Source organism: Populus nigra, chromosome 11 (assembly GCF_951802175.1).
Source record: "Populus nigra chromosome 11, ddPopNigr1.1, whole genome shotgun sequence".
NCBI lineage: Eukaryota > Viridiplantae > Streptophyta > Magnoliopsida > Malpighiales > Salicaceae > Populus > Populus nigra.
The window spans coordinates 10922266-10945706 of NC_084862.1; the positions used below are offsets into that span (position 1 = coordinate 10922266).

At 29.9% G+C, this 23441-nt stretch overlaps 1 long non-coding RNA gene and 1 other non-coding gene across 3 annotated transcripts; both read left to right on the forward strand.

Annotated features, from left to right (window-relative positions):
• Nucleotides 1–198: 198 nt before the first annotated feature.
• On the forward strand, nt 199–7290 carry LOC133668316 (uncharacterized). 2 transcript variants are annotated; one of them, XR_009833676.1, is made up of 2 exons: nt 199–4784; nt 6994–7290. It is a non-coding gene; the product is annotated as an uncharacterized LOC133668316 (long non-coding RNA). The 2 variants fall into 2 exon arrangements; XR_009833675.1 differs by lacking the exon at nt 6994–7290 and adding an exon at nt 5789–5937.
• A 5129-nt stretch (nt 7291–12419) lies between these two features.
• LOC133668860 (small nucleolar RNA Z247) lies at nt 12420–12558 on the forward strand. Its single transcript, XR_009833814.1, has one exon. It is a non-coding gene; the product is annotated as a small nucleolar RNA Z247 (small nucleolar RNA).
• Nucleotides 12559–23441: the final 10883 nt, after the last annotated feature.

A 23441-nucleotide genomic window follows, 5' to 3' on the forward strand; every position in this document is an offset into this window, starting at 1 on the left:
AATAACTTGGTTGATAGGACAATAATGAATGTTATTTTTCTCAAATTATAACTAAAATAAATAACCAAAAATTAACCATACTATAAATAAATTGGGGATTGTGGAGGCCCATGTCCCCTATCCCATGCTTCTCTTTGGGTCCTCTTTATTTCAGTGCTAAATCTTTTTTTTTTTCTTGTTCTTTTTCGTTCACGGAGAGAGCCTGTAAAAGCCTCCAAAGCCACTCGCTTTCTTTTCTATTAAAAAGCTCCTTAGAAGAAGACAACATCATCCCTCCAAAACCTACCAGCCTTTTCATTATTTTATTCATACAATGACCAGTCTATCATGCGTTTTACCACTTTTATCTCTTTGTTTATCTTTTCTCTTACCTCCATTTACTGATCCCTTCGTCTCATCTCTATTTCTTTATCATTTTGTGGGCGAGAGTGTGTGTGTGGTATTGTGTGCTTGTAACTATAAAGACGAAGATAATATAGAGACTTGAGTATATTTCAGCCTTGTTAGGTTTTGGTTGCTGAATCATGAGAAAGAAATCATGACTCAGTTATATAGAGAAGAAACCATGAAAGATGGAAAAGGGGTGTTTGGAATGAAGTTTGATCCAAGATCCTTGTCTCTCCCGTTAACTTAGTCTCTGTTACTGTTAGGTTTTCATTACTGAGTGTATTTGCAGCCCCCTTGTCTGATTTTAGCATCGTGAGGGTAGGAAGTGCTGGTAATCATAGGGTTTGGTTCAAGATCCATTTGACTCTTCTCTTTATATCTCTCCTGTGTCCTAGCTGTTAATCTGTAGTAGTCTTAATTATCCCTTACTTCTCGTTAATTTTTAGGTTTGATCTTGCAAGTAATTATATTTGGAAAATATCATAAAATGATCTCGGACCAGGCTTCATTCCTTACACCTCGCTTTTCTTTTATTATCTGGTTACAAGAACCTAATTAAGGTATGCTCCTAATCCCATCCTTTTTCAAGGTCCTGAAACAATACATCTTTATACCTGTTTAAGTCTGTATATATAGATTGTTTACTGCATTTATTGCTTTATTTTCAATCATTAACGTGAAGAGCTTGAACTGATAATTCACTGATCTAGATCTTACCATGTACTTCAATATTCGACTGGCTGCTGACATCCTTTCATATTCCTTTCCTTTGTTACTGCTACTTATTAAGCTTTTCATTGACCTATTTGTACGATTGCATGAATTTGATCAGAAATACCTAGTAATTTGTATGATGGAGTCCAATGTTTTTAATTTGAGAAAAACATATGTAGTAATACATCCCGCTTGTTTCTTCTCCCCAGTTATTTCCCTTCCAACACAGAGAATATTCTCCATTAACTAACATCAAAGATTCGCAGACAAACAATACAATACAAGACATGTACGAATGATTCTTTAATCAGAAATATTAAGAATACATATAATGTCAGGTATATATACTTTAATTCCAGCTTGGAACTTTGTATCAAATTTCCCTTTAATGTGCCAAGTGTTTTTTACTCTTCAACACCTCGAGCCCTAAGCAAATATTTTGATTCTTGGTCTGTTAGAAGGTCTGCTTCACGGTGATGGATTTCATAAGTATAAACCCTAACTGGGGCCTGAGATCATATATCTATATGCATGCATCATGTGGGTTAATTTACACACACAAACACACACACACACACACACACAGCTGGTAGTCCTTTTTTGTACCGTCCCAGGTTTATAACTATTACATATTTGACATGATGTAATGAAAAATGAAATATTGATGCTGTTTTAAAATATTTTAAATTAATTTTCGACCAATTTTGTTTCTTCAACCGATTTAACTACAATTGCTTATTTCATTATTACCTTAATTTCATGCTCAGTTTACAATATTATATACAGTCAAATTCATTCTTAATTAAATATCTTGTATATTGTTCACATTTGATCTTCTACCAGTGGCGAAAATAATGATGTTGCAGAGTCATAATTTAACTGATCAGGCTATTATCATCGACAAAATATTTTTTTTAGGGCATGGAGGCTCGTTTTCTACGTATACCATTTAGCTTTTTCTTGTTTTGGTTTTGTAAGTATATAATTTTCAATCCTATTTTTATATGAGATGACATAAAGAGTTGTGAGATTCTAACATAGATAAATGTCATCATTGATATTGATTTCGACCACAAAAATAATTGATTTTAATATCAATGAATTTCATTTGATGAAGAGAATTTTATCTAGGTGTTATTATTTCCTTATCTTTTCTCGAGAATGTAGATTTGCCTACAAGAAGATTTTCAAGGTATTTTTTGAGTTATTTGAGGTAAAAAATAGGTTTTTCAAAATGTTTAGCATGTTTTCATAATGTTTTGAGTTGAGAATGAGTGTTTTAGCAAAAAAAAAATAAAACCCTAATTTTCCAGTGACCCTCTAGTCACTAGATATTCTTCAAATAAAAGATGGTGTATCGTCTGCTTATATTAAACCCAAAAATAGAAGTGGATAATAGGTTGTCCGTCCATGAAAAAATAAAAAAATAAGTAGTACCTAATTATTTTAATTTGCATGCTAGGTCCACATGCATAGGCATGCTAGGTCACTAAGACCTAATTTTTTTTTTTTTTTTTATTATCTCAATCTCATGACCTGAGTAATGAGTTTGGAAGGTTGACTCGGGTCATTTTTTAAGTTATTTTTCTATTGATTTTTTTCAATTATCCTTCAATATTAGGTTATCATGATCTTATAACTTGGTATGTTGATTGACATGTTAACTTAAGTTAACACGAACTAATCGAATATGTTTTTGTGTCAATGTTTATTAAGAAAATCTCACCTTAAATATTTATTTTGATTCAAAATATATTTTTATAAATCATCCAAATTGTTTTTGGAGGCACCAAGATAACTGAATTACATCGGAACAATTCTCACACGTTTAAAAATTATTCTATTATAAAAAACATTGGCAACACCTATATTTTTTTACGTTAAAAAAAATTGATATGATTTGTGACGTTACACGAACTAATGATCTAATAAAGATCTAAAAGGAAAGAAACTCAAACCAAAAACATAGCCACCTCCATCAAATTCCAATATAAAAGAATTTCTTATACCAAATTAAAAAATTCTCAAATTCATAAATAAATAAAATATTAAAATTTGAAATCTAGAAACTAAAAACCCTAAATCTCTAACACTAGAATCTTCAACAAAACCACATATAAATAATTTTGTTTACCAAATCAAATTCATAAACCAAACAACTATAAATTTAAGAACTAAGATTCAAAGAACCCCAAATCATCAACATTGCCACTTTTCTCTTGAGTGAATTTTTTATGGAGTTAATTTTTTTGAGATAAATGATCGAGTGCTTATATCAAGAGGAGAATAAGAAACAAAAAGAAAAAAGATTATATATATATATATGGTGGTGAGTTTGGCTGTGGTACTTTCATGGTTGCAGTTGTTTGAGAGAGAGAGAGAGATGGACCTAGAGAGAGTACAGGCATTGTGTGATTTGATCTGGACTGAATGTTTTTTATATCAAGACATTCTTGTATTGTTTATTTATTTTTCTGATAAATCAATGTTAATTGAAGATTTAAAGGGCAATTTTTTGAAAGATTGGTATGCAAAATATTTTGTATTTATTAATTTTGTAAAGTGGTGATGAAATTACATATAGATGTGCTGCTCAATTAAGCAACAAGATATGATTGATTTCATTTGGTAAAATGTTGGGAAGGGAGAAAAATTCATGTGATTGAACACTCTCTTTTTGTTGTTATTATACAATAATTAAGTAAATGATTACATACACAAGAGAAAATGTTACTTTGTTACGAATTTTGTATGCAGGAAACAGAGAATGAGAGAAGTGAAAGAACGATCACATCAGGTTGCCGCATATTACAAAGGATTCTTTTGGATTATATATTCACATTTCATGAGTAAAGAAAAACTTTTTTAGGAAATTTGAAATAGAGAAATTCAGGGAATTTTTGAATTTTTTTTTGTTTAAAATGAATTTTTTTTTATATTTTCAGATTGTTTTGATGTGTTGATATTAAAAATATTTTTTTAAAAATATTTTTTTATTTTAATGTATTTTTAAATAAAAAAACATTTTAAACTATCACCGCTATTATAATTTCAAACAAACCTCTGACATTTAGGTTTGCACTTGATTACACTTGTCGTTTTAATTTTAGAAAGTACACCTTAGAAACATAAAATTTAAATTTTGATAATTAGAAAAATAAAAATACTCTTACATAATATTACCTCCAATGTATAAATCAATCCCATCATTTTTTTCTTTTCCATAACTTTTCTCTCCCTCTCCACTAACAGAAAATCAAACATGAATCAAAGCAAGATTATATTCTATTTGGGGTTTCTAATAAGTTAGTGTTATTTAAGGATATTCTTATCATGTTAAAGATTAATTAATAATTGTACAGTTGCAAATGATTATATTCTTTTAGGGTTCTAATTCAGATTTTTTTGTTAAAGATTTATACCAAACAGGTGAGCTATGGACATGGATTATGAACCTTACATGCTCGTTGAAGGGAGGAAAGCCAAGGAGAATCCACCCTTGCAATCGCTAGACCAGAAGCTTTTGGCAGAGGCTTTCAATATGAACGGAAGACTAATTTTAGCCTCAGAAGAACAAACCACCCACCCTAGTAGTAGAAGACCCTATACCGTTGTTTTCATCATCATCATCAACATCTTTTCATCCTTCTAAACCTGTCAAGCCCCAGCGACACATCCCTCAGGTTCGTGATTGTTCTCGTCTGTTTTGGATTTTGTTTTCTTTTTTTAAAAAAAATTAGCACACTAAACATACAAATTTGACATGATAATATTGTTTTTTTTTTTTTTTGAAATAGCATAGTTTTCACCATGTCGGGCTTCCAAAACACGACAAGGTCAAACTCCAATATTTTGTCTCAACTGGTCAACCAGTTGTATTAACTGCTTGACTGTTTCACATAAAAACTATAATTTTATGAAGTTTTTCTTCCAAATATATTTTATGAGTCAATATATATATATTTTTATCCAACTTGTAGACTGAAAAATAAATTTCAATTAAAATCTCAAAAAGTTATTGTTCACACAATAACAGGTGATTCTAAGTAGTAAGGTGGGGGTCTGTCATAACTAAATGAGAATTTGTCTTAAACATATTATGTAAATAGTCTAGCAGATGTATTTATAAACCATTGAGATAATTTTAGGCCCAATAAGAGGTTTGGTTTTGTCAGACCAGAATAAAAGCTCAAAATAGTCATAATTTGTTATCCGACTGTTGGATCGTACTCAATAATTTACAAGAATTTATGAAGGATGTCTTCCCTTAAAAGGCCACTACATCACCACGTGGACCATCAGATTTAGATATTAAAAATCTCATTGAAACCCCTTGATTTTGATAATTTTGAGATTTTCCTTGTTATTTTAGGAATCGGTCGACCAATTTCACTAATTATTATGAACCGGTCAATCGTTTGAGCCAAAAATAGCATATATAGCCATGTCATGTTTTTGAAGTGCGACATGATCAAACTGTACAATTTCACCAAAACTTTTTGTTTCTATGTCAATTCATTATTATTTTTTTAATTTTATATGCTAATTGCCCAATTTATTTATTTTGTATACCTTTAAAATCATGGGTTTGACTTTTAAATAGCATAAGTTGATAGGGAATTTTAGATTTCAGATGTAATTGCTGGTTGTTTCTAAATTGATGGGATCTTTGGAATTAATTTTGCAGAGACAAGAAATGACATTGGATGCCCACTTGATGGATGATTTCTAGATTTTTTTTTTAAATATAGTACAAAAAAATATTTTAAAAGACAACAAAGTTGCAAATCACATATACAATTTGGAGTAGGAAGTGTTATAAGCTTTTCATTGGTATGAATTTGATCAGAAATACCCAATATGATGGAGTCCAATGTTTTTAATTTGATCGGAAAAACATCCCGCTTGTTTCTTCTCCCCAGTTATTTCCCTTCCAACACACAGAAATATTCTCCATTAACTAACATCAAAGATTCGCAGACAAACAATACAATACAAGACATGTACGAATGATTCTTTAATCAGAAATATTAAGAATACATATAATGTCAGGTATATATACTTTAATTCCAGCTTGGAACTTTGTATCAAATTTCCCTTTGATGTGCCAAGTGTTTTTTACTCTTCAACACCTCGAGCCCTAAGCAAATATTTTGATTCTTGGTCTGTTAGAAGGTCTGCTTCATCTGTGTTATGGATTTTACAAGTATAAACCCTAACCAGGATTTATGATTTAAAGTAATTCAAATTAATATTAAAAAATTATGAATATAAAAAAAAACTAGAGTTTTTATTAATATGTTTATTTTAAAATATATCTTTTAATCTAAATATAAAGAGATTGTATATAGATTAAATTAAAAATATTATTTTATATTTAATAAATAAAATAAAATAAATATATTTCTTAGCAATATTTTTATTTATATCTATATGCATGCATCCTACTACTACTACTATTATTATTATTATTATTATTATTATTATTATTATTATTATTATTATTATTATTCTGCACCACATAATAGGAGTCAACTTGACATTCATATCACCAATGCACGAATGCACGATGTCCTTGCATATCAAAACACATTTAATTGTTTAAGGTGTAATTTATGATTAAATTTTAAATTTATTTTTTTATATTATTAATTTGAATCTTATAAATTTTAGAATTATTAAAAACTTATATAATTATTAATTTCAAAATCTATAAAATAAATAAAGTTGCATACAAACTAGACAGATATATGTACCTATAAATTTTTAAATATTACTATTTTTAAAACTAGCTTTTTTTTTTTTATAGTGTGTTACTTTATCTCTCCTTTTTTATGCTAGATTCCAAAAAAAAAAAAAAAAAAAACCTCTGATTTCTACTTGATTTGCTAGATTGAGGCAGCGATAACGTGCTTGCAATAGCTCTTGAAACAACCACTGATTTATCTTTGGAATGCCTCAAACAATTCTATCTCAGAACTAGACACTTTTAACGAGGAAGATGGTCCTGTCACTAGCATGAGCTGGGCACTAGTCATTTATTTTCAAACTTTGACCGGATTCCAGTGAGGAGAAAAGGGTGATGGTGACAACTAGAGCTTTTTGTTTTTCTAACTTGTTGACAGTTGCAGATTTTTATTTAAAAAGACTCATCAGTCATATAATCCAATTATAACAGCAGTCCTGTAATTTTTAGAACGTGTTTATTGATTAATTTTTCGCATATTCAAATCATTATATAAATTATTATAACTATTACAAACAATGGCATTTAAGTTGTAATTTATAAAACTATTGAAGGAAAAAGTAAATACTTGCAAATCTTAGCTTACATGTGGACTTGATTTTCTTGTGCATATAATAATTCTAGGATAACACACACATAAAAAATCAGCTTATTCTTATTATATGAAAAACAATAAAGACTTTAACTTAATGAATAGGGTAAAAAAAAATTATTATTATCGGAGGTTCTTGCCAAATCATCATGAATACGAAAAGATAAAAAGAATTTTTTGAGAGGTAAAGCTAAAATAGATGTTGCACCTTCAATATTGTCAAGTGAAGAATTTTATGATGTCGTCTAGCAATATGAGGGAGGACATTGTATTTAATTTTTAATCTGATAAGCAAAAGTTTTTTGATTTTGGTGTAATCCATAATGGGTAAAGTAAAGTGTTTTTTAAGAGTTTTTCTATTGAAAGACTAATGTCTTATGTTATAATTGAGATGTTATATATATTGAGAAGAATATGTTTGTAAACATTCTTAACATGGTAATGGACATTTAGGGGGGGGGGGGGGAGGACAATATAAAAACAAGAATGAATGTAACTTTGTTTTGTGACTATTAGAATATGGAGTTACTTAATGATGAGTTATGAGTGAAAAAGTCCAAAGTCACCTTTGCTTTATATATATACATATTATATGGAATGAAAAGTCATGACTGTCATATGTCTACACAAAAACTATAATTTCAATTAATTATTGGGTTTTATTGTCGAGGAAAGCATAAACCATAAAAAATCATAAACCATAGATTGATAATTTAATTGAATATTCTTAATTATTTAGTTATATTTTTTAGATGTTAAGGAAAAGCTTAGGGTCAAAATGGTGTGGTTGTGCATCTTCAAGTAGTAGTGTTCCTGAACCTATAGTGCATTAAAGTGTAATTCATGAACAAACACCTAATGCACATTATAATGACACAAGCTCGTTGACTACAAGTTGGAGATTTGGCGTCCCATCTGCTAAAGACTTATATTCTGGCATGTTAATAGTGGAATGGAAGCTGAATTTAAGCATGTAAGAAAATTTGTTTAATTTAAACACACCATTAAATTAATGATCATGTGTTTATATAGTCAACTATTAATTAATTGATTTTCAGGTTTGTAAATATAAAAGTTGTGTGAATGATAACATCAATGATGAAATCTTCAATGGAAGTTCATTTGTTTCAATAGAGCCAACTTAAAGAGCTTCCTGAATAAATACCCATGGTTGAGGCTTGATAGAGGGACTTTAAGGTTAATACATATATAATCAATGCTTTTTTTTTTTGAATAAAAGTTGTTTTTCAAATCTAAAACTAATTATTTCATGAAAATGATTACAAGAAAAAAAATTAATGCGACGAGGCAAACTCTAGGATGGCAAGAAAATTATGGAAAAATCACGGTGAAACTAGGTAAATTTTAATATGTGAAGTTTGAAACTTTTTGTTAAATTGTAATATATATATATATATATATATATATATATATATATATATATATATATAAACCAAACTTGCGTGATTTCTGGTATGGCACGTATATCTATGCTAGGAGATATATCGAGTTAGATGACTTTGAGAAGTTGAAGGATAAGGATTGTATACCTCCCCACATCACTAAGAGCAACTAGGAGAAATATTTAGAGTTCTTTATGTTGTAGGGTTTTAGGAGATGCTAATGGGGTGGGTCCTTGAACAATAACAATGAGACTTATAATTCCATTAGCAAGCATATAGGCAACTCGCTTCCTTTTGTACTTAATTTGGACTAGTGTTTTTTATCCATATCTTTAACTTGTTTATTTTCTTTTCTAGGAACAATATAACACTAGCATGCATGTCAAATACAAGACCCTTCAATCTATCCGGAAAATGATTTGGAGCTGTTGTTGGTGACTAGAGCAATCGATGGACCTGATAGGAATAGGATTTATGGTATTTTCTATGACTACGACCCTGAATATGAGGTCAAATTTTAGTGTCTCAACCATAGGAAATTCACAATTTAGCACGAGTCACCCATCACGAGCTATTGAGTAGTTGGTTGAATAACGGACTAGTGCTTTGGGGGTTGAAATGGAGGCAAAGCATGAAAAACAAAAAAGAAAGCAATGGGAGGAGAGGATATGATAGCATACATGTCCAGTCATTATCTCCTCTTATAGATCTCCATGAGATTTTTCTCCCTTTCCACCTCCATTTATACCATCTTTTTAATGTTCATAAATATTGGTAATTGATTTTTACTGTTCTGAAAAATAAAAAAATAACAAAATAAAAACCTAAACCAAAAACATAATAAATACATGACTTAGATATTTTGTGATGAAATAAATAATAACTTATTTAATGGGTCTGTTTTATATTTTGTCAATTTTATTACTTAGTTGAAATTTTCAGTAAATATGTAGAAATTTGAATTTATATAGATAATTAATAATGAATTAAGAGTACTATTAGAATAGATTGAATAAGTTTGAACTAAATCAATATTTTTATAAATTATTTAGTTAACATTATTAATTAATACATATTATCATCATTATTTTATATAGATTTAATATAAATAATAGATGGTCGTTGATAAATGTATAGAAATCCACCCTAAGAGTTGCAAGAATTTTTCAAATAGACTGTTTCTATTCATAATTATATATATATGGACTGCTAATATAAATACCAATATAAGTTTCAATAATTAAAATTATTAAATGCAGTAGGGTAGGTGGTACATCAACAATTTAGCATGTGTGTTTAAAATTTAGCATAATTTAAAATAAATAAATAAAATATTTCTTTTTAAAAAAGGACACACAGACAATCGATCCGTGATGAGCAACATGCAAGCATGTAGTGACAACCTTGCAGGACAGAAAAAGATCTTTGACTTGTAGTCCATTTCATTGATAATTTAATAGTTTATACATAAAAAGAGATTTTTGATTAGTATCTCGTCAAAGGCCGCCATTGGCATCCTTTGACTACTTGGAGCTACCTATCCATATTATTAACATGTTCTCCTCTTTCTACCACTTTCTTAGTTTCTTATGATCCTTTTAAAATCACTTTAATCTGACCTCTCTTTTTTTCGGAATTGAAAACTATGAATTTTTTGTTTTGTTTTATTCATCTAGACATTATATAAAAATAATTATTTTATCTTATTAATCTTTACCAAACATATATAATTATATATTTATTTCTTTTTTCATCTTATCATCATCCTCTTACTTCATCTCACATGGAATCTGCTGGTCCAGAGTCATGTTTCCTTTATCTAATTGGGTTGCCTTCTCCTACTTTTTTTTTCTGATAAATTTCATCTAAGTAACCTTGAAAAATTTTATACTGATTAGTCCATCCATGAAGAACTATATATGATCATGAGATTCACGAGCTTAGGCACATGTGACAACAAGTTCTAGCAATCTAAAGATTCTACACCACCACGGGCAGAGATGGACTTCCCCAAAGTTGATTTAATCCCTATAGTTATATGATTATTCAATTACGCCTTTATAAATCGGTACTAATTCCTAAATGTTTATGGAACAACTAGATAACAAGCACACAATACACTACGAGTTGGACAAAAAAAAAAGAACTAATATATATATATATATATATATATATATATATATATATAATATGAAAAACTCTTTGATAATATCATTAAACTTGATCTAGGAGTCAATCTTGAAATCTCTTGATCTGATTACTTGCCCTGGAAGTTTCAAATCAAACTCTTTGAGAGTTGCCATGACATGACATAGTTGACTTGATAGGTCCATAAGTAACCTAGATGATTAGTAAAAATATGATTTGAATTAAAAAAAAAAAGATTAAGAAGACATTTTTTTTTTCTTAACATTAGTCGGCAACATGTTGGATACACCTAGATTAACTCCCTAAACTTGTGACCTAGATCATGGATTCTACTGGGTTTAATAACTTTTTTTATGAAATAATTTTTTATTTAATTATATAATAAAAAATAGATGCTCAAGAAATTGAGCAACAACCAAATGTTAGGATATTTATTTGAAATCATAGTATTAATTCCTATAGAGATCAAATCGAAACAAATTATAAAGTTCAATTATTAACATAATTTTTTTTTTCTAATGAGAAATAAAAGATTGATACGCATGCAAATGTTTCACACTGTAGAATATCAAGTAATGGTTACTGAATTCAAGGGTGAAGATACTAATCCACCCGTGAATGCAATAACAGGAATTGCAAAAGATTACACCAAACAATCCTATGAAGATCAGAAATCTGATCCTCCAATGATTGCAGCAGCAACAACTTCAACAGATTGCAATCCTCCGTGAATGCAACAGCAGATAAATGACTGGAAGATATGATCCTGTGAATCCAAAGTCTACAGCTGTTACCAGCTACACCAATATACCCGTTAGAAGTTGTTAATGTAATGCTATATATATAAGAGAAAATGTGTAATTCTCTAAACACGATTGTTTTTAATATTCCTATATGGTATCAGAGCCACAAAAAGACTAACTTCTAAATGTCTTCCTCAAATTCTCCCGCAACTCCACCACACCCTTTTGTCATCTCCATACCTTCTGTTGCTACTGTCAAACTCAACCATGACAACTTCCTTTTCTGGAAAGCACAGCTTGTACCATATTTCAGAGGATAAGATCTGTTTGGTTATATAGATGGTAGCATTCCCAAACCACCTAAAATCATCTCTGTTACTCACCCTGAAACTTCTATTGTTTTTGAACGTCTAAATTCAGCCTACTCTTAATGGGTTTGTCAAGATAATCTCATTCTCAGCACTCTTATGACTTCTCTATCTAAGCCGATTCTTGCTCAAGTTGTCACTTATACAACTTTCAAGGCTATATGGAATGCGTTGGATGATACCTTCTCCTCTCAGTCTCATGCGCGCATTCTGCAAATCCGCACACAACTTGCAACTGCAACGAAAGGCAGCAAGACAGCCACTGATTATTTTCATTACATCAAAAGGCTTACTGATGAATTAGTCGTTGCTGGACAACCATTGAATCATGATGATATTATAACATATATTCTTGTAGGACTCAACTATGAATATGACAGCTTTGTGGCCTCCATATCAGCATGTACTGATGACATTACTCTTGAGGAAATTTATTCTCTATTACTAACTTCTGAATCTTGCTTGTCAAGGCATTAACTCACCCCTGTCAGCCAGCAACCTTTTTGTAAATATTGCATATCGATAATACAACCTTCCAAGGCGTGGTGGCTTTCGTGACAGGGGGCGTGCTAATCATGATGGTTATAATTCCAATAACAAAAATCATGATCAACCATCTGTTGTTTGCCAGATATGTGATAAGATTGGACATTCTGCTAAGAAATGCTATTTTTGTTTTGATTTATCTTACCAGGAAGCAGATACAGGATAATCGTTTACCAATAAAGTTCGCTACACATAATCGTTCCAAGAATCCGTGGGACTCTGCATGACATGCAGATACATGAGCCACACATCATTTTACCAATGATGCTAATAATTTGACTCTTCAGAAATTCGTCTATGCTGGTGCAGACAGTGTGCAAGTAGAAAATGGCCAAGGTTTACATACCTCAAAAACTGGGTCTTCCACAATTTCCACTCCCTCTTCTACCTTTGTTCTTGATCATGTTCTTCTTGTTCCTGAAATACATAAGAATTTACTGTCAGTGCACCAGTTTTGTGTTGACAATAACGTGTATTTTGAGTTTCACTCATATTATTTTCTTGTGAAAGATTACTTGGGGAATGTCCTTCATCGAGGCTATCTTCATGATGGAGTCTATCAATTCACCAATACATCCAGTCTTCCTCAAGCCTTTTCTTGTGTTTGGTCCTATGAGTGACATCATAGACTTGGCCATACATCTGCTCCAGTGGTCAATCAAGTTTTATCCATCCTTCTTTTTCCCGTAGAGAAAAATAAAACACACAATGTGTGCCCTGAATGTCAAATTGCAAAAAGCCATGATTTGCTTTTTAAAACTTCTACTTCTATTTCTTTGCACCCTTTGAATTTAATTTTCACCGATGTGTGGGGACCTGTATCAATGCCTTCCACAACAAGTGCTAAATATTACGTTAGCTTTCTTGATAATTATTCCAAGTTTCTTTGGTTATTTCCTATTAAACTTAAATCTGATGTTGAACATGTCTTTTTAAATTTTCAAACATATGTTGAAAAATAGTTTGACAGGAAAATAAAAGCAATTCAATCAGACTAGGGTGGAGAGTATCGACGACTAAAAACTTATTTTCACCAAAATGGTATCAATTATCGCCTAGCTTGCCCACACACTCACCAACAAAATGGCTCTATTGAACGCAAACATTGACACATTGTCGAAATTGGTTTGAGCCTATTAGCTCATTCGCATTTATCTATGATATATTGGGAAGATGCGTTTCAAACCGCTACCTATATCATAAACAAACTTCCAACACTTGTTTTACAATGCAAGTCCCATTTCAAAATTCTTTATAGTAGGATCCCTAACTATCGTTTTCTGCGTGTGTTTGGTTGTGCCTGCTGGCCAAACTTAAGACCACATAACAAGAATAAACTCAATTTCAAATCAAAAACCTGTATTTTCATTGGTTATAGTCTTTGTCATCAAGGGTACCAGTGTCTAGATCTCTCTTCCCTTAGTCACAAAACATTGTCTTTGTGAGTAATAAAATTTCTCCTTCCACGTCTGTTTCTCTACCTCACCAAATTATTGTGCCACTATCCCCATGTCCCACAAATTTGCGACCTAACCATATTTCTACATGCACACCACCTGCACCTATTATGTTGATTTCTGCAGACATAGATCAAGCTCCGCCTCCAGCACACTCTACAGAAACAGAACCAGCTCTGTCTCCCACTGTTTCTCTAGCTACGACTACAGTTCCACATGTTGATACATTGTCAATTCCTACAAACATTCACTCTATGGTCATAAGGTCCAAGAATAATATTCATCGCCCTAGACAATCAAGTGATAACTTCATTCGCTATCCATTACCGAAAGCATTAACAACAGCACATGTTTCCACAACAACAGAACCAACATCATACAGTCAAGCCTCCAAATCTGTGCATTGGCGAGAGGTCTTGAACAAAGAATTCTTTGCATTAATTCACAATGGAACATGGTCCTTGGTCTCACCTCCCACATATACAAATATTGTTGGATGTCGATGGAACCATTGAGCGTTATAAGGCTCAATTAGTAGCTAAAAGATTTCACCAGCAAGAGAGGGTTGATTTCTTTGAAACATTCAGTCCAATCATCAAACATGCCACTATTCGGTTAGTCATCTCTATTGCAATAACCTACAATTAGCCTACCAAACAGTTAGATGTGCAAAATGTTTTCTTGCACAGTGACCTGCATGAAACTGTGTTTATGATGCAACCACAAGGCTATGTTCATCCTCAGTATCCAAACCATGTGTGCAAACTGCACAAGTCCCTTTATGGTTTATGCCAAGCTCCCCACTCTTGGTTCTCCAAACTTTCAACCAAGCTCCGGTCCCTAGGGTTCAATGAAAGTAAGGCAGATACATCTCTCTTTGTGCTTCAAAAATTTAATTTTGTGATCTACATTCTTATATATGTTGATGATATATTAATAACTGGTTCAAGTGCATCTGCCATAAATAATATCATCCATTCTCTACAAACCACATTTGTTGTCAAAGATTTAGGCAGTCTTGCTTATTTTCTTGGTGTTGAAGCACTTTGGTGCACAAATAACATATACTTGACTCAACACAAATATATTGTTAATTTGTTTAAAAGAAGCAAGATGGAAAATGCTAAGCCTTGCACCAATCCAATGGCCTCCAATTATCGACTTAATTCTACTAATGGTGCTCTATTTGAAGTTATCAGCCTTTATCACAGTATAGTAGGCAGCATGCAGTATTTGGCTTTTATGAGACCTGATTTAGCATTTGCTATTCATAAAGTTAGCAAGTTTATGCACAATCCTCTGGACACTCATTGGCTGGCCGTCAAGAGTATACTCCGCTACCTCAAGCACTCAATTTCAATAGGTTTGTTCATCACCAGAAATGTTGATTTCAACTTGCAGGCATTCTCTAATTTTGGCTGGGCCGTAGAAAGAGATGATAGCAGATCAGTGGGTGCTTATTGTATTTACATGGGTTCCAACTTAATTTCTTGGAGTTGTAAACAACAACCTACAGTAGCCCGCAGTAGTACAGAAGCTGAGTACAAAGAAATTGTCAATGCTGCTACAGAACTCATCTGGTTTAAATCTATACTTCATAAACTTGGTCTGCCCCCGCAGCATAGCCCAACTTTGTCGTGTGATAATATTGGTGCAACATACCTCACATCCAATCCTAAATTTCATGCAAGAACTAAACACATCGACATTGATGTTCATTTCGTCCGCAACCAAGTTTGCAACAAAGAACTCGTGGTTCAATTTATCTCCAGCAAAGATCAGTTAGCCGATGCACGTACCAAATCTCACTAGTAAAATTCAGACAGGTTCAACGCAATCTGAATGTTTGTGACCTACCTTCTAGATTGAGGGGGCGTGCAGAAGATCAAGTAATGGTTACTAAATTCAAGGGTGAAGATACTGATCCACTCGTGAATGAAGTAATAGGAACTGTAAAAGATTACACCAAACAATCCTATGAAGATCAGGAATCTAATCCTCTCGTGATTGCAGCAGCAACAACTTCAATAGATCGCAATCCTTCGTGAATGCAGCAACAGATAAATGACTGGAAGATATGATCCTGTGAATCCAAAGTCTACAGCTATTACCAGCTACACCAATATACCTGTTAGAAGTTGTTAATGTAATGCTATATATATGTCAGGATATGTACAAAATAAATATAAGGGAAAAAATGTGTAATTCTCTAAACACAATTGTTTTTAATTTTCCTATACACACCAACTATCCTTTTTATCTTAAAAATTTTTCATTCATTTAATCTTAACAGCTTATTGTTATTGCTAATAACAAATGATTATATACAAATACAACTAATTCTTGTGAAATATAAGAGAAACAATTTAAGAGAAATCAAACTAATCTCTTTGAAATATATATATATATATATATATATATATATATATATATAACCAATCATTATTTAAAAACAAAGTTAATTCAATAGAAATAATTAATGAAAAGGAATTAAACAAATAAATTAAAAGAGTGATGCGAGCCCTGTAAATATAAAGATCCAGAAACTCACAAGTAAGATTGATACAATCCCAAGAAGTTAAAAATCAGATTTAATAAAAGAGTGTAACACGACAATTATCTCGAAATGAGGCACCAACACTATTGAAATATGAACCCCTAACCCAATGTTTAGTGAATCATGAATGAGAAATATAATGAAGATTGTTACAAAGACAGTTGTTTTTGATAAGTCAAATTCAATACGTTAGAGAACTAAAGAATGTGAGTATCCTCTCTCACACACAATCAATATTACTCTAAAATCAAAGTTTGTTATACTTTGATAAGTTTAATTGTTCTTCGTTTAAATAAAGAGAAAAACGTGTTGCTTCAAGAAATACACCAATTTTATTCATTAATCTATGGTTATAAAGCAAACCTAAATAAAAGCTAAATAACCTTATTTATAATAAGTAAAAAAAATCCTAGAAAATTCTGAAAAAATAATAAAAGATTACTAGTCCAAATAGGGAAAAAAAATTGTAAATCAAGTAGGAAAATAATGCAATTCTCATACAATAGCTTCTAAACCTTATTGTAAAAACTTACTCAATTCTGATTGATCTAAAATTTAAACTCAATATAAAACAAGACCTCTCAAAATTTTTGGCAAAATTTTAGCCCAATTCAATGATAGAATAAAAAATATTCTTATTAGAATAAAATTGCATAATAGAAAAAATCAGCCTAAAACCGACTTTAACTCTCCTAAATAAGCATGAAAATCTTTGTAATAGTTGTCGCCCCTTAGTTTCCTTGTAGAATATGGAAAATCCTAAAATATCATGCCATTAATTACCACAAGCTCTCATTTCCTTGTGTAGCTAGGATAAATAAGAAATTTTTGTAAGAAAAAGATTTTGGAGCATTAAAAGAATCTTTGTCATATTTAAAAATTATGTTGCTGCCTATTAAAGATCATTTTAGAACTAAGAAAACTTTCAAAATTAGTTACTGAATATCCTTGAACACTAGAGATATATCAAGTTAGATAACTTTGAGAAGTGGAAGAATTATAGACCTTCTCTCATTAATGAGAGCAACTTTGATCTATTTTAAAGGCATGTTTATAGAAAAAAAATATCATCATCAAACTTTTTTCATCGAATAGAACTAATTGACACCAAGAACTGTAAGTTTTGCCATTGAAAAGTGATCATTTGCCAACTTTCTCTCTCATTTCAGGCAACTTTCTATTTCCTCTCTTAAATTACTGAAATGTTAAGAAAATAAACTTTTAGACCAAAACTAAAATTGCAAAATCCAAAGGGACTACAAAGTCAGAAAAAGGAAAGTATAGGACTAAACAAAAAATTTTCTAGCAAATTTGAGATTGATCTAGGGATTTCTCCTTGTTTTACACTTTAATCCATTTTTGTTGAATTTTTTTTCTTTCCTAATAAATTTTAGTAAATTGGCCATTAATTTGGGTCTAGAAGGTTACAATTAGAAAACAAAAGTTTTAGGATGAAAATAAAAAAATGGCTTCCATGGATTACAAAAATGTTTTATCTAGTAATTTTTTATAATATATTTTTAATTATAATAAATTTTCTTTACGTGATTATTAGTATATGAACTAGATCATTGGCCCATGTTGTTCTTCAGAATGGATCATTTTTATTTTTATGTAAAAAAAATGTTCAAGCATTGTTGATGTGTTTTCTAATAAAAAAAATAATCATGAACTCAAAATATGATGCATATTGGGCGACATCTTTTTAAAATATTAATGCAACAACGTATTAGATGACATTCTTTTTTAATATTGAGATGATAATACATTAGATTGACCTATGTTAACATGTTAAATCTATGATCTAGATCATAAGACTATGATTACCCTATAGAATGCAGATCAAGATAAATTATAAGGGTCAATTCATAATCAACCCAATGTTGAAGAGTGAAATTAAAAACAATATTAAAAAAAAGGATAAAAAAACACTCGAGTTAACTCAAGTTAACTTATCTATAACTCGGTTCATGATAATGGGATAACCCCATAAAAATCAAATTAAAACAATCATGAAGTCCAATTTCCAACAAATTCAATGTTGAACGATGAAATCGAAAATAAAATCTATTAAAAAGGATAAAAAAAACGACGTAAGTCAACTATGGTTAACTTGTTAAACCCACCACATAGGTAATGAAATCAAGATAGCTTCATAAAAAGAAAATAAAAAAAATTACAAATCTCCATTTGCAAAAGATTCAATGTCGAATGTTGGAATCGAGAAAAAAATAACTAAATCTATGAGATTAGGATAACTCCACATAAAGCAAATCGAAAAAATAAAATAACGAAGTCCAATTTCCAAACAGTCTAATTTTGAAAGATAAAATTAAAAAAAAAACTAAATAAAAAAAGATTGAGTTATTGGAAGGTGAAATTGAACAAAGTTAACCTGGGTAAACCTATCAAATTCAATTTCCAACCAACCTCAATGTTAAAGGATGAAATCGGAAAAAAAATCAATTAGAAAAAGTAGTTAAAAAAATGGCTTGAGTCCGCTAGCTTAACATGTTAAATCTATGATATAAATCGTGAGATCAAGATAAATTAATTTAAAACAAATCAAATTTTTTTTTATAAAGCCTTACTTTCAACAAATCTAATGTTAAAGGTTGAAATCGAAAAAACAAATCAATTATATGAGACCGATATATAACCCAACTGAAAAAAAATAAAAAAACATTACAAAGTACAATTCCCAAAACAACCTAGTATTAAAGGATGAAATTAAAAAAAAATTAAAAAAAAATTGAGTTGTTGAAGGGTTAAACTAAAAAGAAAAAAAAAACTTAACAAAAAAAGCAAAAGCGAAAAACACACTATCCCAATAAATAATATTTTGTGGGCATTACTACAATAATTTAACTATACCTTTTAGTATTTTATTAATAATTTAACTATTTTATTATTCAATATGTAATGAAATCAATTATATAAAATTAATAATATGTATTAAAATTGATAAGAAACCAAAAGAAGAAGAAGAAGACATGAGCTAGTACACTGTACCATATTGAAATAATTCAATAAAATATAAATGATTCATTTGCATTTCTAACTCAAATCAAACTCTACTAGCAAACTATAACCTAAAAACATAATGCTAAAAGGCTCATATTTTGATATTTTTTCTTACATTAAATTTACCAAAACAGTTAAGGATTATGATATATGTGATAATATCAATTATTTGATTTATCGTATTATATAAGTAAATTATTAATATGGGTCGTTTTAATATTAAATTTATAGTATCATAACTCACATATCCATATTCAAACTTTCTAGTGTTGAAGAAAATATTTGAAAGTGTGGTAGTAATTGTTTTTTAAAATGATTTTTGTTTGGAAATACATCAAAATAATATATTTTTTTATTTTTTAAAAATTATTTTTAATATTAGTAAATCAAAACCATTGAAAATAAAAAAAAATTAATTTTAAATAAAAAAATTAAAATTTACTCCATCCTTGCATGAATCGCAATACCAAGCTGGGGGTGAATTCTTGTCCATCAATCGCGGGTGTTTTATAGATCAACTCATTACAGAGATAGACTTTTGACAGCACCTTAAATCAAGTGGCACCTTAAATTTCATATCCTAGCTCCACCACTTGAAACCGCCATTGATTTTCTTTTTGTAGATATTTGGTGAAACTTGAAATAAATAAATAAAAAGTTATGTTGTTGTTAATTATGAGAATTTAATTGTATAACTTGAAATAAATAAAAATTTATTTCTGCCATTAGTTATCTCATCAATTTCTCTTGGTTACAAAAGACCCTTTGTCAACAGCCATACCAGCAGATTCATCCACTACTAAAAAGAAGGGTAATTAGCATTGAATGTTAGCATCAAAATAATGTAGACGTAATTTTAGCAATAGATTAACAACGGATTATATATATATATATATATATATATATATATATATATATATATATATATATAATATTAGCAATGAATTTAGCAATAAAAATTCAGATACTAAAAAATAAATTAATATATTAAGAATCACCAATGAATTTATTGTTGCTAATATGATCACTGATAAAAAAAATTAAATTTTAACTTTTACAAAAAAAACAATAAATAATAATTACGTGTTAATTATTTATTGGTCTATCTATACCTTGAAAACAAAAAAGAACCCCACACAGGTAAAATTTCTTCATTCTCCGGAAGAACCCATATGTCCCTTTCTATGCTTCTCCGGAAACGTAATTAACTCATATCTCCCTTCCTATTCCTTCTCCAGAAACCTATCTCTATCATGTGTTATTTTTCATAAACATAATTTGTCATTTTCTTAACTTCTTATTTAGTTAATTTACGCTTCCAACATTTCCATCTTGCAGGGAACAAACGTGGTGTGAAAAATTAAGATAGCAGGTATAATAAAAAACTCATATTTGAGAGATTATGTTTGTAGTTTAGAGAGAATATATATTGTTTTATTAACTAATTTTATAGAATAATTTTATAGATCTATTGCAAATTATTTGTTAAATATGACTGTCATTACATGCTAATATTTCTAATTTTTAAGCAGTGTTCTTGATCTTCATGGTTCTGTGATGATTCCATTAATTGTTGTTTGGTTAAGTAGTGAGACTTTTCATAGGATTTTGGTTTTTTTTGTTTTGCTGGGTGTATATGTGTTGTTTTTCAGAGAAGAAATATGGGTAATGTATCATGAGAAGGATGGCAGAGTTTGTGCATAATCCATGGTAAAAACTATGAAAGTTGACTTCCCAGCAAAGCTTCCCAACTTCTTCCATACAAAGTTTGGAAAGTTTACTTTTGCATGCCAAACTTCTTCTATACAGTAGTTTAGAGAGAGAGAGAGAGAGAGATTCAGGGTGTTTTTGGTTTTGATTTGGGATCATAATAGAAATAACAAGAGATAAGGAAAAAGTTTTCCAAGGGTAGATTATGGGAATATGGGTTTGATTTTGGGTTAATAAAAATATTAATATTTTAAATTTTTTTATATTAGATTTAATTTTGACTGAATCAATTTTAAATTTTTAAAATTGAAATTGAACAGGATAAAATATTTTTTGGATTTTATAATTAGTTAATTTGATTTTTTTATTTAATTAATTTTCGAAGGTATTTTTTTTTAACTGGTACGTAGTTATGTTGATTTTCATTATTTGAAACAAGGGAAGACAAGAACCATGCATTTTAATATTTTGTTTCTTCATGGTGCGTTATCTGAGCAATTTTACCAATTATGAAGGCAATTTAAGAAGTGAAAGAAAACATGACCTGCAGGTTTTACTCGATCCAAATCTTGCGACTTGCATCAGTTATTCTTTTTTTACTTATCATGACAGTTTAGCATGGTTGTTGACTTGGGATCAGTATAGCATTTTCTATCTTTATATGTAAATTTAGTAACTGAAATAGAGTGTAATTGTTCATCCCAGTTTTTTTTTGTTAAAAAAAAGTCTCTGTTGATTTTTATGTAAATTTAATCAGCCTGTTAAATGATTATTTTCTAATTTTATTTTTGGGTGGGCAATGATATGGCAGTGTTGGGATTCCCTGATTAAGATAGAGGATAACAATATAAAAGAATAGATAGTGATAATGATGATGATGAAGACAAAGATGAGAAAGATGATGTTAATGCAAGAGGATTAGGTGATGAGGGAGACAATTGTAATGTTAGAGATTCAGAGGATTGAGATGACATCCCATCAATCCACGGTTCAACATCTTCTCCATTGCATCATGAGCAATGAGTTCAAAAGCAGGGTTTTGACACATATAAGGATCCAATTACAAAAAAAAAAACAGAGAGCTTCATTCATATGGAACAACAGAATAAGTTGAAATTTATAAGATTATTGTGTTTTATAATTATTTTTTAAGCTTTATTATTTTAATGAATTTTTGTCATTTTTTTAAAGCTTCAATAACTCATCGTGTGGGCATGAGATCGAACTTATTTTAAGGTCAAATTTTAAAGGACCATGACACAATTGAGAAAAAGTTGATTCAATTGGATGAACTCTTTAAGGAGTTTATTATATATTTTTAAATTGATGAACTTGTAGTGATGAAATTGATTATCTTTCAAATTGTTTTAGTAATACTTTTATGTTGACTTATTAATTGATATTATGAGACTTGAATATACTGATAAGTATAATTAAGTGTTCAAAGATTGTTTGATGAATGAGATGTGATCCAGGATGATTGGATCAAGATGGAAGTTGTAATGACATATAATAAAAGTATTGTCGATAACTTGGTACCAATAAAATTAGAGGAAACTCTGCCGAAATTTTTTTAAAAAATTCATAATTTTAGATATATTATTCAATACTTGACATTAGTAATGAAATGTTTGAAATTTCATGACATTATATATGAGGATGTTACATTCTTTTTTTCCATGCACACCATATCTTAGATGCAAGGAGTATTAATGTAGTAAAAATAGTTTTTTATGGAAGTGAAGACCAAAATAAACTACGAACCTCTTAGATACAATTAACGGAATTTCCAGTTAAGGCATTAAGTTTGTTTGACCATTTCATTGATTGAAAATATAAATTAATATATAATTTTTTTTTTACATCTCTAATGACATTAATTAGGTTAGATCATGTAAATTAATTCTATTTTAGGAATATATTAAGAAATAGAAAGGTATATACCAAAAATATATGTTCTTTTTTTTTTACTGATTGTGTGATTGTAATTTTATAGGCTAGTTAACAACTATGTTGAGCTTTGTTTATATATATATATATATATAT